An 18237-nucleotide genomic window follows, 5' to 3' on the forward strand; every position below is an offset into this window, starting at 1 on the left:
AGATGCAATGAAGTTCTTTTATTAATTAGACAACATGCTTAACACTAAACCACCACCTTAATCAGGTATAAAAAAGACAGATATGGTTAACAGGTACATGGGGGAATTTAAAGGGATATTCCCATGTCCAAGATCCTATTCCAATATGTAGTGGGAATAATAATAATAATAATAATAATAATAGTAATAATAGCAAATACCTCAAGTTAGACATATAGTATAGTTCTCCTGATATAGCTGTAACATCTCTTCCCGATGCTGCACCCCCACATGCTACCACTCCCAGACCCCGGCGGGGTCACCGCTCTCCTCACCTGCCTGGCTGTTCCATGCGTCCCGATCCTGCGCTTGGTCTGCCGCATCCTCTTCCTGCTTCCAGGCCACGCGCAGGCCTTTTGGGAGTGTCCAAAGGGTGCGTGTGTGACCACGCCCCCTTTCTTAAAGGGTCGGCTTCCCATTACCCGTAAGTGATCCCTGATGTCACCTATTACCTTAAAGGGAGGTGCCTGAGCAATGTTGCCTATTCATTAGTGTACTGCTAGTTCTTGGGTACCATTATACTGCTGTGTCTAGTTCAGCTTGTCGTATTCTAATACCAGACTCTAACATGTGTCTCATTGTAGAGCCTGCTTACTACCATTACCTCCGTGCTGTCACGTCTGAGCCACCAACTCCGTGCTGTCACGTCTAAGCCACCACCTCCGTGCTGTCACGTCCGAGCCACCACCTCCATGCTGTTATGTCTGAGCCACCACCTCCATGCTGTCACGTCTGAGCCACCACCTCCGTGCTGCCACGTCTGAGCCACCACCTCCATGCTGCCACGTCTGAGCCACCACCTCAGTGCTGCCACGTCTGAGCCACCACCTCAGTGCTGCCACGTCTGAGCTACCACCTCTGTGCTGCCACATCCGAGTTACCATCTTTATGCTGCCACATCCGAGCACACCCGCACTGTACGTTAAGAGACTAACCAGTCCGTCGGAGCTTACCTCCACTGGTCCTGGCAGTTGTGTATTTAGTTGTGTATTTAGGCCTTCTGGGGCTGTGCCTGACAATCCCTGTATAGGTGTTTGCTCCAGGTTAGCTCATCCAGTGGGTCCATTCCTGGACTCTAGCCGCCCCTCAGCAACTGTAACAATAGCCATGTATCTTACCTCATATGTAAGGTATTGCAGCTTAAGTATCCATGGTTACGTCCACTCATATAGGGACAGTTGGTTAGTTTCTCATGATTGTAACCATAGATACCTAAGCTGCAATGCCCTGCACATGAGGTAAAAGACATGGTAATATAAGAAGAACTTTACTACATTTCTAATTGGAGGTATCTGTCTGGGATGATTTAGTGAATCCTGCTTTGAGCATGGGGTTGGACTAGATGACCCAGGAGGTCCCTTCCAACTCTAATATTCGATAATTTGCTAATGTTATTATTTTTACACCTACTACATATTGGGATAGAATCTTGGAGATGGTAATACCCCTTTCAAGGCAAAAAGGCACCAAGAGACATGTTGACCTCCCATTTCGGAGTGGATAAAAAAATTAAAAATTTCAAAACAGATTTGGACAAACATAAATGTGTAGAGAAAAAGATATGCAAGAGGGTGAAAAAAATCAATATATGAGTAGATAAAAAAGAAAGGAAAAGAAAAGTAAGTGAAGGGTAAATGAATGAGAGATACCTTCTATCTTTTAGCTAAATAATGAGAGTTCTGATAATTTTTGTTTCTTATTTTAAAATTGACTTTTAATCCAGACCACCGTTTTAACCCTTCATTATTGTTATGACCTGTTCCTTCATATCCATTTCCTTTCTGTGTTTTCTAGGCTTTATTTAAAGTTCTTGCGTGTCCATATTTTCAATGCCAGTGTCTATAATTTTTTTTTTCTTACTACAAACTAATTATCCTCTAATTTTATGGCCAGTTTGAAATGAACATATTATGGATGCACGTCCTCGCATTTGTGCTCCTGTATTACAAATGCAATTCCCGACTTGACCATGGGTCCAGGGATCTAAGCTGACAGCTTCCTAAATTGCTATGAAACTGTGAGTTATTGAGATTTAGCTGTTATCTAATTATGGCTCACAAAATAAAACAAGTCTCTGGTGTAATCCCATCATACCAAATTATTTCTCTTAAAGAGGACTTTTCACTTGCTAAACAAAATAAAGCTAAAATGATTGTAAAAATCCATTTTGGTGCACAGTATGTGAAATCTCCCCTTGCTAATCAACTAGGCGTTTTTTCTGTGTCCTCTTTTGGGGTGTGCACTTTCACTCCTCTCTCTCAGAGACTGCCAATCACAGCTCAGTTGTGTCTGAGACTACCAAATCAGCTGCCAAGCTGTGATTAGCAACATAGGAAGACGGAAAGTGCACACCCCCAGAAAAGTTCTGAAGAAACACCCAGTTGCACTAAAAGCAGAGATTTCACGTATCGTTCTCCAAAAGCAACAAATGTAAATGTTTCTGCAAAATGGAAAAAAGCAGCAGAATCAGGGGAACTTTTTTCCAAGATATTTAACTTGTTTTTTTTTTGAGCAAGTGACAGGTCCGCTCTTATTGGATTAGTCACTTTTTACAATCCCATTTTTAATATGAGTCAGTTACAAAATAATCTATACATGTTGTCATGCTGTTGGTACTCTCTCTGAGCAACTGTAATCTGCAGGCGAGCATGTAACCCTTTCATTTGCCTGCAGAGCCACCGGAGGGGATTTGAGCATTACTGTGTGTTCTCTTTTGGTCCTACAGAGAGATGCTCTTTGTATCTGTGACGCCCCCGTGTCAGCAGCCGAGCTGCTCGGATTCGCGGTGGCTCGAGGGGTCTTCGGACCCGGGTGTTGTGCGGCCACTAGAAATAAAGAGGGATATTTACAGGGGATTGTGTTTAGAGTTGTGTGGTGTGTGGTAATGTGGAGTACCACCGCTGCAGCTGGGAATATCCGGGGGCGATGGAGTGGGCAGCCAGGTGCTAGACCCCTCCACGGGTAGGGGGGGATGCCTCGGGACTTGGTGATGGTGTTCGGGGAGGGCCGTGGGGTGCAAAGGGGGTCACTTGCATACTCACTCAGTCCAATAAGCTGACACCGACAACTGGATAAACCAAAGTTCTGGATGCCGCTGCCGCTTAGGGGAGCCAGTTCGGGTCCTGTCCCCAATGGTGCTGCCTGGTGATCCGTGACCTGCCTCCTGGCACTAAGTTTACTTCTCTGTTGGTCCCGATAGTATAGAACTAATCAAGTCCCGCTCCGCACTCTGGCTAAGTGAGGGAGCTTGCTCTCAGGGTTCACGCTTGAGATTTCCTGGACTGTTTTAGTGGAAAGTCCTATCCCCCTTGTTGCGCTAGTACCCAGATTCTGGAGCAGGTGGAGAGCGGATCTTGAAGGCTCTGTTCTCGTCGGGTCAATTGTCAGGTTGCCTGAAGCTACTCCCTGACGTAGGGTCCAAGTCCCCCTTCGGGCCCTGGTCCCAGCCCGGTGATGGTGCAAGGCTGCCGGCTGTCCTCCTCAACAGTTCTGTGCCCCTTGCCACAATCCCCTGCAACCGGGGGTCCAGCTCCAGACTTCCAGCACTTCCAGCACCACTTCCAGACTACTTCTTTCTCTTGTTCCTGACACTCCTGACCTCCCCTAACCAATCCCCCAAGTGGGCGACCCTATGCCACTCAGGCCATCCACTGGTGTGTCTGGTGGGTGTGGTGCAGAGTGTACCTAGAATTTTGATTAGCTGATGTAGGCAACACCATGTAGTTAGGGACCCATAACCAAGAAGGATGTGGATATTGCATGGGAGGTTAGGTTGTGCAATACCCTGTGACGACCTGATAGTCCAGGGGCATCACATATCCTCTTTCTGTTGTAGATAATTGTTAAAAGTTCTGAATAGGGACCCCCCTTTTAATGAATACAGTAAGTACCAATAGGTATAGATGATTGGATCATTTTGCAGGACTCCAGTCCAGCATCTATGTCAGTGATTCCTGTCCACTAGACAATGTCCTCAGTGTGGCATTACCCTAATGTGAGGTAGAGGACTGGACCCCCCAGGACAGTGGCAGACACAAAAGCCCACAGGAAACATGAGGGTGGCTCAAGGTAGACATCACAGGCAGGACAAACAGGTAGAGTCTCTACCACCAGCTGGGCAGGACTGACAGACAAAGTCACTAGCAAGGCAGATGGTGCAGCAGAGTCTCTAGCACCAACAGGGCAGGACGGACTGGTAACAGGTACAGGCATGGACAGGACTGGAACCAGGTGCCAAGAGGCAGGATTGGCTGGGACCAGGTACAGGTAGGAATGGGACTGGAACCAGATACAGGCAGTCAGCAAGCGGGACAGGACGGGACTAGACAGACAGAGTGACCTGACAACTAACTAGGCACAACTCAACTGACTAAACTTAGGGTGTTGAGCAGGCACCTCTCCTATAAAATACAGAGTGCATGTCAGCGATAGGCTGAGCGGAACTTCCTAGGAGTGGCACACTGTCCCTTTAAGGGGAGGGCCCAAGAAGGCAGGAGGAGAAGAATCCTACATGGAGGAGAGACAGGGATGCCGGGCAGCGTGGATGGAGGCTTTGAGTCACAGCGTGTCCCGGGAGGAGGAGGAGAGCAGGGATACAGAATTACAATATGTTTGCTCTTTTTTATATCTCTGTAAGTTTCACATTCTTTCCTGAGTAATGTCTTAATAGCAATCAGACGTTTTTCAGACACAGATCATTCAGGGTCAATTACCATCCTTTTTATTTTAGTTATCTTATTTCAAATGGTATTAAAATTTCCCAGATGTGACATTTGTGCTAATTGAGTGTTTTTTTTGCCTTTTTGCCCATATGGCTCTGGTTTAGAAGTGTGTGGGGTTTGACAAAAGGGGGCATGGCGTATCACCACTGCATGACAAATTTTGTATAATGTATGTTGTGTAGTGGATAGTCCAATGATAGTCCAAATTAATTCAATGTCTTACTCCTCTAAATAAATTTAGTCCACCTTGCTACAGTCCAGCAAGCTATAGGTTCAAAGTTAGATTATGAAATTCCATTCCAGTCTTGATAGATTTCCACCAATGTATTGGCTTCTTGTGGCCACCACTAGAAGGAACTTACTCTTGACTCCGATCTTGACATCTCTGATCCTACATGATTACCTGGACATAATAGCACACTGTGGTGCAAAAAAGGCACAACTTCCTTGTTGTACCATCAAGGTGTGAATACAGGCTAGCAACTACTTTGCATTGGTTTAATAAATATAGACTATTTAAGCATACAAAACAAGTAAATCCTGTTTGTAAAATATATTGTAAACGCTGCTTTTCTGTAGTGTAAAATTTATAATGAAATAATAGTAATAAATCTGTCACTTCCTTATGCTAAAATCTACTTACACTTCTCATATTTCAAAAGTTTCATATTTTCCAAAACTTGTAAAATCTATTTTACTTTTGTTCTCAAGCAGCAAATCTCCCACTGGATGGTTCTCCATCAATTGTAGCTGGGAATTGCCTTAAGCAACAATGCCCGGAAAATTTTGGTTGCCTTATGTTTGGGGAATGTAACTCGCGCCCTCACACCCCCTACATGGCTCATGTCCTGAATTTAATTGTGCAACATTTCTTTCGGAAATATACTCTCTTGAGGAAGGTGGTGGCTATGGCCAAGAAAGTGTCTGATCATTACAGCTGTACTTAAATTGCAAAGAAACAAGGTGGTCTGCAGGAACATCACTTGGTTTACAATGTTGCAACCTACGAGAAATAGACAGTGAATAAGGGAATTCTGGTATTGCATTGCTGCTATAGAAATATTTTAAAAAAAGATACTTAGCTTATGTATTGGCTAGTGCATGTGAGGCCGGTCACCACGACAAGGTGATCTCTTATATTAATACCGGGACCCTAACTTTAAATGCCTCTATCTGGGTTAAAAACCTACATGTCTGGGCAGAATGGATTCAACTATTAAAGAGGGTGGACAGGACACAGCCTGGTTATAGGGTGGATGCTCAGTCACAAAGAAATGCAGTACAATTACCGTATATAAAAAAAACTGACCCGCACATCCAACGGGTGTGAACAGGTGCCAGCTGAAAACACATTATAACTACAAAAATACATATAGCTGCACTCTAAAATGCTAACAATGAATAAAGGAATTCTGGCATTGCATTAATGCTATTGAAATATTTATAAAAAAAAGAGATATTTAGCATATGTATTGGCTAATGCATGTGAGCCCGATAACCACGACAAGGTGATCTCTTATACATACCAGGAAATAGACACTGTATATGTTAGGTCAATGGTACAAGCAGTATAAAGCAGTGATGAACTATATCATGCAGCAGCCAAATTGCAGTATGGGTTACTTTGAGATCTGCCACTGACAGCTGATGAAGGACTCAGGTTGCCTACTCATGCCCTTTGAATAGGATACCAAACTGCCAGACATCTCCTAGCCTGAACTGCCATATTTTTCTATACTGCACCTCCTGTCACTGCACAGCCATGCCAGCCACACATCTCATGGGTGCTCACTTTGTTTTACAGTGATTCAATTCACTGATACTGTAGGAGCTACCATTGCTGCACCTAGACTGCTAGGTATATTCTTGCCTAACTTGTCTTGTTTTCCTACCATGAGACTTTTGCCACTGCCACTGCTGCTAAACATCTGCTCACATCTCTTGAACTTGTCCTGCACATCCCCTGATCCCTGCACATGTCTGCTGATCCGATTAGCAGACATGTGGTGCTAACAGGCGCGGGTGGATCAGAGATCCATCCCCACCTACTTAATACTTAGATCACACTGTTAAATTCTGACAGCACAATCACAGGGTGCCAACAGGTTGCCATGGTAGCGCGAGATCAGTTGATGACCTTTGATGCTTGCATAACTTATTTTCTGTGAGAGCCGACAGCACCAGCATCTCATAGGAACACTGCATTTCTACTGATCAGAGCGATGCTGCTCTGATCAGCAGAAATGAACAGGTGATCAGACTGTGCAGTGATAAAATCCCCTGAGGGAAATAGTAAAATCAATTAAAAAACAGTAGAAAAAAAAGTTTTAAAAAATATGAAAAAATGTAAAGAAAACCCCCCTAAAAGTTCAAATCAGCCCCCTTTAACCCAATTGAAAGTAAAACAATAAACAAATAAAAAAATATACACATATTTGGTATCACCGAGTTAAAAAATGCCCGATCTATCAAAATAAAAAATCAATTAATCTGATCGGTACATGGCGTGGCAACAAAAAAAATCCAAATACCAAAATTACATTTATTGGCTGCTACAACGTTTTTCTAAAATGCAATAACATGCAATCAAAATGTAGCATCTGCACGAAAATGGAATAACTAAAAATGCCAGCTCAAGACGCAAAAAATAAGCTATCACCGAGGCCCAGATCCTGAAAAATGAGAACGTTTCGGGTTTCTGAAACTGGCGACAAAAGCGCAATTGTTTTTTGGACAAACTTCTGAATTTTTTGTAACCCTTTAGGTAAAAGTATACCTTTTTGGTGTTTACAAACTTGTACCAACCTGAGGCATTACAGTGACACTGTTAGTTTTACCATATAGTGAACAGGGTGAATTAAAGACCCCCCAAACAATCATGCAACTGCAATTTTTTTTTTGCAATTTTCCCCCTTGGAATTTTCTTCCCGTTTTCCAGTACACTAATTGTTAACACTAATAGTTTTATTCAAAAGTACAACTCGTCCCACAAAAAACAAGCCTTCATATGGAAATATTGACAGAAAAATAAAAAAAAGTTGTGGCTCTTAGAAGAAGGGGAGGAAAAAACGAAAATGAATCACGGAAAAGTACCCCCCACCATTTTTTAAAAATTATTTATCTAAATATTTAAAAAAAAACGACTTGAAATCTCCTCTATTTTTGATAACTAGCCATAGTAAAGCAGAACACTGGGGTTGCAGTCTGTAGTTGTCTTGTTTTACCTGCACTGGTTATAAAAAAAAATTGCTGGAGCCCACGCCATTTTTTTAAATTTTTTATTCCAGTTTACACTTCCATACAGCAAACTGGTCTGCAACAAATCATATATGCTGATACAGAGGGTGGGAGATGTGTATAGCAGTCTGTAACAATCACAGATGCTGGTACAGAGGGTGGGCGGGGGAAGCAGAGAATATTCATAAAGCTTAATGAGCGGAATAAGAAAAGAGACTGACTGCAGTGTTATCCTCTGGGAAACATGGTATCATGATTCTGATTAGCAGTGCTCTGCTCTCCTGCAGAGCCTATACTGGGCCTCATATTTTCCTCTGGTGAACTTGTTGTTCCCGGTCTAGTCCTGTGTGGTGTGGGAGGGGCCTACCTTGGAGCCTCATTCTGGGTGATTGCTTTGCTTTATCTGGAAGCTATTTCACCCGGAATGCTGCCAGTGATAGTTCCTCACACTTTGACTTCGGGTTCTCTCTCTTCCTCTGGTAGTGACGTGATCTCCTGGCTCCTGTCCCCTGGCTTGTTCGACTACCCCGCAAATCTACTTTACAAGTGTATCTAGCGACTCCTAGTGGTTTAGCGTCTCATTACACCTATGTGTTGGCATCACATACGGTATGTATCTGTCCTGCTCTTATCCCCATTTAACTTCCTTTTGTAGCCCCCTAAGCCATACTATGACCATTTTACAGCACAGAACTTCTCTCCCCATTGACTTGTAAGGGGTTCCTCGTCCAGGGTAAAGTTTGGTTCCCGAAGCAAACTATTTTTTTCATTCTGTGCAGATTCTGGAAACCCGAATATCATCCCTACACAAGAAGACTTATGCACACAGACACCTAATGAATCCACCTGGACTTCCTTATGTCTTCCATCCCATGTCCCGGGGTTGGGCATTTGAGCAGCCAGTCCCACGCATTTCTCTAACTGCTCGTAAACCTGGCACTGTTAGCCCTATTAAACCTCTCAGTACTATAAGTACTGGAGCTAGAATCCAGGCTTACATCACAGGATAGCCACCTCTACACTTTTTACTGGGCTTTAGATAAATGGAAATGTCTCCTATACTCTCCATGTCATCTGTTTTCCAAGTTTCTGGATTCTATCTCATGTTTGACGTTTGTTATCTTCTCTTATTATCTTATCACATGACTATATCAGATGTAAGGAATCTGTATATGGGTTGTCTGTTTTGCTAGAACTGCAATATTCCTACATGACTCACTTCTTTTCCTCTCTTGTTTATGAAAATTTCAATAAAAAGTTGTAAAAAAAATACTTGTTCTTTTTATGTTTTTCTGGTCAGTAGTTTTAACAAGTAACCACCTAATACTTGAAAATAACAAAGGGTTTCTCTGATGGCTGTCACTGTAATTGTCAAAAGAAGGAGAACATAGGATTTTCAGAGTGCTAAATCCCCTGTCTTTATTAAATCTATTATTAACACGTCTGGAGAATAGAACAATCTGAACTAATAATACTTGTGCTGTCCTCTCCATTGATGAAGCACAGTACCACCCATTGTTATTCTTGCTGTATTTTTATATCTTTATGTCTTGAGCTTTGTAAAGCCCTCCATTAGGTTTCATGCAGTTATGGACTGTGCTTATCTGTAAAAGTTACCCTTACTGGCGTCCCTGCCCTGTCCTGCCGTGTTCCCCGGCTGTGACGCCGGCACATTCTCCCTCCCAGACGCTCAGTGGTGGCTCCTCCACCCCTGATCTCTGCCGCCGACTCCCAGGGCCTGCACAGTCCTCCTGGTAGCACTTTTAGGGTGAGTTTGTGTGGCGCCCCTGAAGCTTCAGGCGCCACAGGGTACCGCACCTGATTTTAGGTGCTGTGCTTATCCCAGATTCCTAGGTGACCAGTGCCGGTAAACACAAAACACACACATTTCTTGCCTTTTTTTTTTCCTTTCCCTGGTAACAGATTGGAGATGTATCTGATGGATAGCTGCCCATTGGTCGGGACCTGTCCAATCCTGATAGTCATAAAAGCAGGAGGGGCTTAACAAGACAGTGGACAGTTGACAGTTATCAGTCAAGTATAGTGCAGGACTTGAGTCCTGAATGGAGTTCACCTAATGACGTCGGTGGGACATAGGAGTTACGGTTGCCGGTGGGATACAGTGTCAGTATCCCGGGACAGGCACAGTCAGGGTGTAGAGTTGTAGATTAGGGGACGCTTCAAGCTCGCCTAATAAATCTACGTTTCTTCACCTACCACAGTGTCCGGGGCACAGAAACATAGAGAGCCTGGGAATTGAGACTTAGGTTCAGCCCACTATAAGTTTGCGCTGCCTGCGAATGGACTGGGACTTGTACATACAAGAAAGGGGACCCCAAGTAGCTTCAAGTCCATCAGTCACAATACTGGCATCGGGATACAAAGATTTTGGGATTGCCTGGAGCCCATCTTGGTGGAGACCGGCACCCTTCGGGCAGTAATAACAAACAGTGAGTAAACATCTTGAACCGCAGCCCTGGTGTCGACTGCTTCTTTGCCATCGCCCTGCACCTCAGCGTTGCCATCACCCGTGGGGAGCAGAAACACCTCAGTTGCCGCAACACCAGCCCCAGGAGTCTTGTCCAGCAGCCGTGGCTCCAAAGCCGCAATCCACAGGTGGCATCACAAACTTTACTTAATATTAACTATACCTCCCATCATCATCTCCCCTTCATGTAATTAAAGACACCGCCAGGGTCACAGAGCCGGGCATTACCACCGCTGACATCCCCGGACTAGTCTGTCCCGGTTCCGATTGCCCCCGGCCCTCGGGCGGACGTGTCATTTACGTTTGCTAGCCTTTCTTAAAGGGACAGTGCTCCCTAACCCATAAATGCCTCTCAGCCTATGGCTGAAAGGCACCAGGTATTTAAGCCTCTCTCCTCTTATTAGAGATGCCTGGGCAATGTGGTCTAATGCTAGAGATGAGTTGCTAGTCGTTAAGGTCAGTAGGTCGTATCCTCTCCTTCAGGGGGTCCAGTCCAGAAACTTCAATATAAACAGAAATCCAGAGAAGGTTTCAGAGCACAGGCAGTGGAGGGGATTGCAGACTGTAAGTAGTGGTCCACATACATTGTTTAGTGGCCATTGAAAAGTACCTCAGTCATCTCTGATTGAATGGGAAATAAACTGCAGTACTCAACAGCAGTCAGTGAGCAAAGTACAAAGTTCCGGTTGTTGTGAATACATTTTCCAGTTTGGGGCTCCCTCTTGTGCTCAGTGCTGGTGGTGCAGTTGATTTGTGGAATGAAATCCACACACTTGTAGAGGACTGGCAATCAGGCTCAGATTGGAAAATTTAACTGAGTAGTTTTCCCTTGTTACTTGCCGGTGTTCAATGGTCTCATGTGTATTAAGGACATTCTGTAACCAGCTTTGCCCACTATCAGAACTCCTTTCAGATAAGTGGTCTTTGTACCTCTGCTGTTTGTTTTCCACTTTCTTGTTGCTTTCTCTGCTTTGATACTAACGTTTGATTCCTATTTTGTCTGTGTGGAGTTCTTGGTGGAATGGGATAATTCCCTGCTGGGAGTGTCTGTATACTTAGCTCCATGATTCTGCAAGGTATTGTGTTTGTCATGCTTGGTATTAATTCAGTCCCTCATCTGTATTTGTGTTTTTGGATCCCAGTAACATCAGAGTGCTGATACAGTGGGGGAGAGGTTGTATAACCTCAGGATTCCATATCAGAAGTGCTGGTATATATTAGGGTTTTTACGGTTGCAGACAGTTGCTCCTTCCTATCCTTTCCTATAAAGATAGTATGGGCCTAACCTTTGCTGAATCTGTCTTTTCTGGCTTTGTATTGTCTTTTTATATATCACCGTAGCCTTTACATGTGGAGGGCTATCTATCTATCTTTGGGGACTGCTCCGAGGCAGATTAGCTTTCTTATATCTCTATCTGTGAGAATATTCAGTTCTCCGGCTGTGGCGAGACGACTAGGTCATCACAGGCTCGTCCCACGGCTACTTCTAGTTGTGTGTCAGGATTAGGTCTGCAACCTGTTAAGGTTCCATCCACTCTGTTACCATTTGGGATTCCGCATTTTTTGATCCTCCTTGGTCCCTGAATCATAACATCCGGTGTTTTACTTCGCATATTGCTTACTTCCGGCCACTGTAATCAGCTGTTTTGTGCAGGTGTCAGACACAATCAATCTCATATTGATCTTCTATCTCGATATATCAGCAAGCTGAAACGAAGGATATTTTCATACAAATGATAGAGTTTGAATCAGTCTATTGCTGTTGTCACGGTCTTCTCTCTGTTGTGGAGTTTTGTGAAATGTTCTGGATCAGAGTCTTACTTTACCTAGTGAGACTCTAGTCATTAAATGAATTCCCTTTCCTTTGGAGAGGAGAGGGTTAATTTTAGTTTACCTTCCAGCAGCTTCTGACTCCTGGTCAGGTGTTTCCGGTTTGGACCACTCCCAGGTCCTATATATACCCTCTGCTTCCACCAGAGGCGGCTGGTTATTTTCATTCATTTAGAAGCTTGGCCAGGAGGAGAAAGGAGCTGGAGAAACCCTCTCTCTGTTTTGCTTTGTAGGCTGCTGTATTGGTACTTGCTGCAGTAGTTTGTGGTGTGCCAGTTGTAAGGTATGGAAGTTTCCGAGTTGTCTGTTTTCATCCCCTCTTTTATGATATTTTCCATTGTGCACTCTTAGTGGCTCATTTGTTTGTGGTTGCCGTGTGTATGAGTCGTTATTTACCCCTGTCCGTGTCTGGTTGTGGGGTTTGTGTTTATGGTCTCGGCTCACCCCTTGGGTGGATGTGGGGAAGGGGAATTACATCAGGGGTAGGACAGGAATCAGGGACACGCTGAGAGTCAGCGCAGGGTACGCAGTCTGAGAGACAGCTTAGGTGTCCCAGTCCTGTCATTCGCCCCCGTGACATCTGCTAGTTCACATGTGGATTTCCTTAAACATCAAGAGTTACAGTTGAAAATAGCCCCAGTGGCCTATGTATAGGTTATAACTTGAGGGTCAATTTGGGTCCATTCGGAATTGTACCAACGCTGCATTCTGATGTTGCATTTCAAAGGCTTGTATCTTGGAACAGACTAAGTGGTTGAACCCCCTCTACCCTCTTTCCCCTGGCAGGTAATAATTTTACAGTGCTTTGCGAAAGTATTCAGCCCCCTTGAATTTTCCAACCTATTCCCACATTTTAGGCTTCAAACATAAAGATATAAAATTGAATGTTATGGTAAAGAATCAACAACAAGTGGGACACAATTGTGAAGTTGAAAGAAATGTATTGCTTATTTTAAACTTTTTAAAAAAAATAAATAACTGAAAATTGGGGCGTGCAATATTATTCATCCCCTTTACTTTCAGTGCAGCAAACTCACTCCAGAAGTTCATTGAGGATCTCTGAATGATCCAATGTTGTCCTAAATGACTGATGATGATAAATATAAGCCCCTGTGTGTAATCAAGTCTCCGTATAAATGCACCTGTTCTGTGATAGTCTGTGTTCTGTTTAAAGCACAGAGAGCATCATGAAGACCAAGGAACACAACAGGCAGGTCTGTGAGACTGTTGTGGAGATGTTTAAAGCCGGATTTGGTTACAAAAAGATTTCCATAACTTTAAACATCCCAAGGAGCACTGTGCAAGCGATCATATTGAAATGGAAGGAGTATCATACCACTGCAAATCTACCAAGACCCGGCCGTCCATCCAAACTTTCATTTCAAACAAGGAGAAGACTGATCAGAGATGCATCCAAGAGGTCCATGATCACTCTGGATGAGCTGCAGAGATCTACAGCTGAGGTGGGAGAGTCTGTCCATAGCACAACAATCAGTCGTATACTGCACAAATCTAGCCTTTATGGAAGAGTGGCAAGAAGAAAGCCATTTCTCAAAGATATCCATAAAAAGTGTTGTTTAAAGTTTGCCACAAGCCACCTGGGAGACACCAAACGTGGAAGAAGGTGCTCTGGTCAGATGAAAAAAAAATCGAACTATTTGGGCACAATGCCAAACGATATGTTTGGCGTAAAAGCAACACAGCTCATCACCCTGAACACACCATCCCCACTGTCAAATGGTGGTGGCAGCATCATGGTTTGGGCCTGCTTTTCTTCAGCAGTGACAGGGAAGATGGTTAAAACTGATGGGAAGATGGATGGAGCCAAATACAGGACCATTCTTGAAGAAAGCCTGTTGGAGTCTGCAAAAGTTCTAAGACTGGGATGGAGATTTGTCTTTCAACAAGACAATGATCCAAAACGTAAAGCAAAATCTACAATGGAATGGTTCACAAATAAACGTATCCAAGTGTTAAATGGCCAAGTCTCAGTCCAGACCTGAATCCAATCGAGAATCTGTGGAAAGAGCTGAACACTGCTGTTCACAAACGCCTCCATCCAACCTCACTCAGCTCCAGCTGTTTACAAAGGAAGAATGGGCGAGAATTTCAGTCTCTCCATGTGCAAAACTGATAGACACATACCCCAAGATACTGCAGCTGTAATAGAAGCAAAAGGTGGAGCTGCAAAGCATTAACTTAAAGAGGCTGAATAATATTGCACGCCCCAATTTTCAGATATTTATTTTTTATAAAAGTTTAAAATAAGAAAGAAATTTCGTTCAACTTTACAATTGTGTCCACTTGTTGATTCTTCACCAGAACATTAACATTTTTATCTTTATGTTTGAAGCCTGAAATGTGGGAAAAGTTTGGTTGTTTGGTTGAAAAATTCAAGGGGGCTGAACACTTTCGCAAGGCACTGTATGTGCTTAGAATAACATTTTATCGAAAAATCCCCTGGTAGATCATATATTTTACCTGTTTTAGTAGATTATTATTTCTCATTTTATTAGCTTTTAGCCACAGTTAGGGCTGGTTCACACTAAGCGACAGCGACAACGAGGTCGCTGTTACGTCACCATTTTCTGTGACGTAACAGCAACCTTGTAAGTCGCTGTTATGATCGCTGCTTAGCTGTCAAACACAGCAGCCGAAGCAGAGATCATAACCGCGAGAGCAGGGAGCCGCGCACACTGCTTAGCGCTGGCTCCTTGCTCTCCTAGCTACAGTACACATCGGATTAATTAACCCGATGTGTACTGCAGCTACATGTGCAGAGAGCAGGGAGCTGCGCACACTGCTTAGCGCTGGCTCCTTGCTCTCCTAGCTACAGTACACATCGGGTTAATTAACCTGATGTGTACTGTAGCTATATGTGCAGAGAGCAGGGAGCCGCGCACACTGCTTAGCGCTGGCTCCTTGCTCTCCTAGCTACAGTACACATCGGGTTAATTAACCCGATGTGTACTGCAGCTACATGTGCAGAGAGCCGGAGCCGGCAGCACAGGCAGCGTGAGAGCTGCGGAGGCTGGTAACTAAGGTAAATATCAGGTAACCACCTTGGTTACCCGATGTTTACCCTGGTTACAGCTTACCACAGCTGCCAGATGCCGGCTCCTGCTCTCTGCTCGCTTCATTTTGTCGCTCTCTCGCGGTCACACACAGCGATCTGTGTTTCACAGCGGGAGAGCGCCTTTGAAGAAAACGAACCAGGGCTGTGTGTAACAAGCAGCGATCTCGCAGCAGGGGCCAGATCGCTGCTCAGTGTCACACACAGCGAGATCGCTAATGAGGTCACTGTTGCGTCACCAAAACCGTGCCGTAGCAGCGATTTCGGTAGCGATCTCGCTATGTATGAAGCACCCCTTACTCAGCTGGCACCTGAACGATAAGTAATCTTTCCAATTTAATGATAATTAGCAAATATTTAGTAGTTAGAATCTTTGTCGCTCTCTAATGTTTTTGGCAACATATTCCATTTTTTTCCCCTAGGATATAAACACATTTAGCCAAGACGCTGTTAATGCTACAATCTATACAGAGATATGGTAAAATATAGAAACAAAAAAACAAAAACTCCTTCATTATGGCTGTCAGACGTTTGGAACTTAAGGCAAAGATGAAAGTTTTAAAGTCATTGTTAACTAATTTGATATTAATGACCAATTGTGATGCACATGACTAGCAGGGTTTACCTAGTACCTGGTAAGCCTCCAGAAGATGATGCAACACACAGGGAATACAGGGGTCATGATACAACGAAGGTGACTGCCGCTAGAGAAAGAGATGTGAGGGGCACCTCCTGCACTCACCTCAAGCTGACTCCTGAGCTCCCTATACAGGTCCTTGCAACCTGTCACCGAGCTGGATATCTTAGCTCCTCAGCTTCTTCTCCACTCACCCTGGCTAGTGCGTAGGCTGACGAGTCACTAGACTCGCCACTACAATTCAGAAACAGTAGGGAAAGAATACAAATACGGGAAATAGACATGCAAAGGAAAAGGCACTCCAGGCGGCTTCAATGCAGCAAAAACCACAGCTGCGCACAACACGACAGACTCCTTCCAGAGCAGGCTCCTTCCAAAATGGACCACATAGAAACTGAATCCTCATTTCTATCACAGGCATCATGGGGAAGGGGAGCGATCCCAAAGAGCCACACCTGAGATTGGCAGCTACAGCTCACAGCCAGGCAGGAAAGGGTACATAACCCTTACAGCACCACAAACAAGGAGATGTTATTAAATAACATCAGAGAACCTGTCAGCGGCAAGGCGCTGTGACCTTCTGACACCAGATTCACCCAGGGTCTCCTCCGAGCAAGATACCCTCATGACACCTGTCCTATGATATTAGATCATGGGGGTCCATCACCAAGCACTAACAGCAGTGAACTGATCATATCAGCTGATCAGTGGGGATGCCGATTGATGGACAGCCACCAATCTGGTATAGAAGACTGATCCTAAGAATAGGTCATAATACTTAGGGTGGACAAAACTTTTAAGGCTAGAAAGCGGGTAGTCAAAACTACAGCATTAAACATAACAGCATATAAATGACAGCTTGACAACCATGTTCTTGGCTTTACAGTGCAGTGTATCATATGGTCTGCTTAACATCTAATGTGGTTCACAATGTCAAGGCCAATACTGTAGTTGGATAGTCTAAGACACGAGTTAAATGATCTTGCCAATAACCTGAGCTACATAGGCGAGTGCGGCTGCAGCAGAGGTTTGACTGTGATTCCTTTTGTGTACTTGGTGTTCAATACAAAGTGTTCTACCACAGACAGAGCTGATGCATTATTAAGTGGGGTGAGGATGCTTTGAAATTTCCTTCCTTGTACAGCCCTGTGGTGAGCGGGCCGCCGGCAATGCCTTGCAGGGATTCACACGCTCAGGCTAAAACATGTGACTTCAAACATGCCTGCTGGGAAAAAAAAAGGAAATAGGGAATGTATTAATTGTATGATCCAAATAAGAGGACCTTGATGAGCTGATAGAGGAGCAGGAAAACTACTTTTGGCATTATATTCTATTTTTGTGCAGTATATATCGTTAGGAGTATGTTAAAACTATCTTTAGCTACATCATTGACTTCTTGGCTTCCTAGACCAGTGGAGATACCAGTGTAGACCTCAGAAGTGATGTGGCACTGGATCCATGGGGGCTTAGAGATGAAGAGTAGCAGGTTTTTTTTATTATTTTATCATATTCCTAGGCTTTTTTGTAAATTGGACATGTCCTTTAATGCAACACATTTGGGCTATTGCCCATTTTGCATCTCATCTTTGTCATTTAAAATAACAAACTGAAGCAGAACTCTATGTGCATCTGTAACGTGTGAATACAAATGATCCTGCGAACGTGTGTCACTTCCAGGGTCAGATCTTCCTTCCCCAATGATCATCAGGGTCAGGCTGTTGATGTCACTGCTGCAGCGCCTCATCATGCTGCAGACATCATTACAGCACCTCAGAGGAGAAAAATATTCAGGAGTTAGCAGCTAGTATGGGATTGTCAGTCTATAGTGTGAGAGTAAATTATAGTGGATCAGCATGGAGCAGGGGTCACCAACCTGTGGCTCGGGAGCCACATGTGACTTGCAGACACATGATGTGCACCCACTACAGTCTGCCAGCTTGGTAAGTTAACATTAGGTCTAGCAAATAACTATGAGAAGAAGGTCTCAAGATGATGACTTTTTTGAGTAGCCCTGCACAGATAGGATGATACTGCCAGTTAGAGGGGTGCTTGAAGCTGGATGCAACAGTGGGTGAGTATGCTTGATCCAAAAATAGTATGCTTCCCATAATAGGGGAATAGTGATGGGTGAACCCGTGGATATTTTGGTTCACCAAACCCGCACGAACTAAAAAACTATTTGGGTTCGGTAGCCAAACTTGACCCTGAACTT

Source organism: Anomaloglossus baeobatrachus, chromosome 12 (genome assembly GCF_048569485.1).
Source record: "Anomaloglossus baeobatrachus isolate aAnoBae1 chromosome 12, aAnoBae1.hap1, whole genome shotgun sequence".
NCBI lineage: Eukaryota > Metazoa > Chordata > Amphibia > Anura > Aromobatidae > Anomaloglossus > Anomaloglossus baeobatrachus.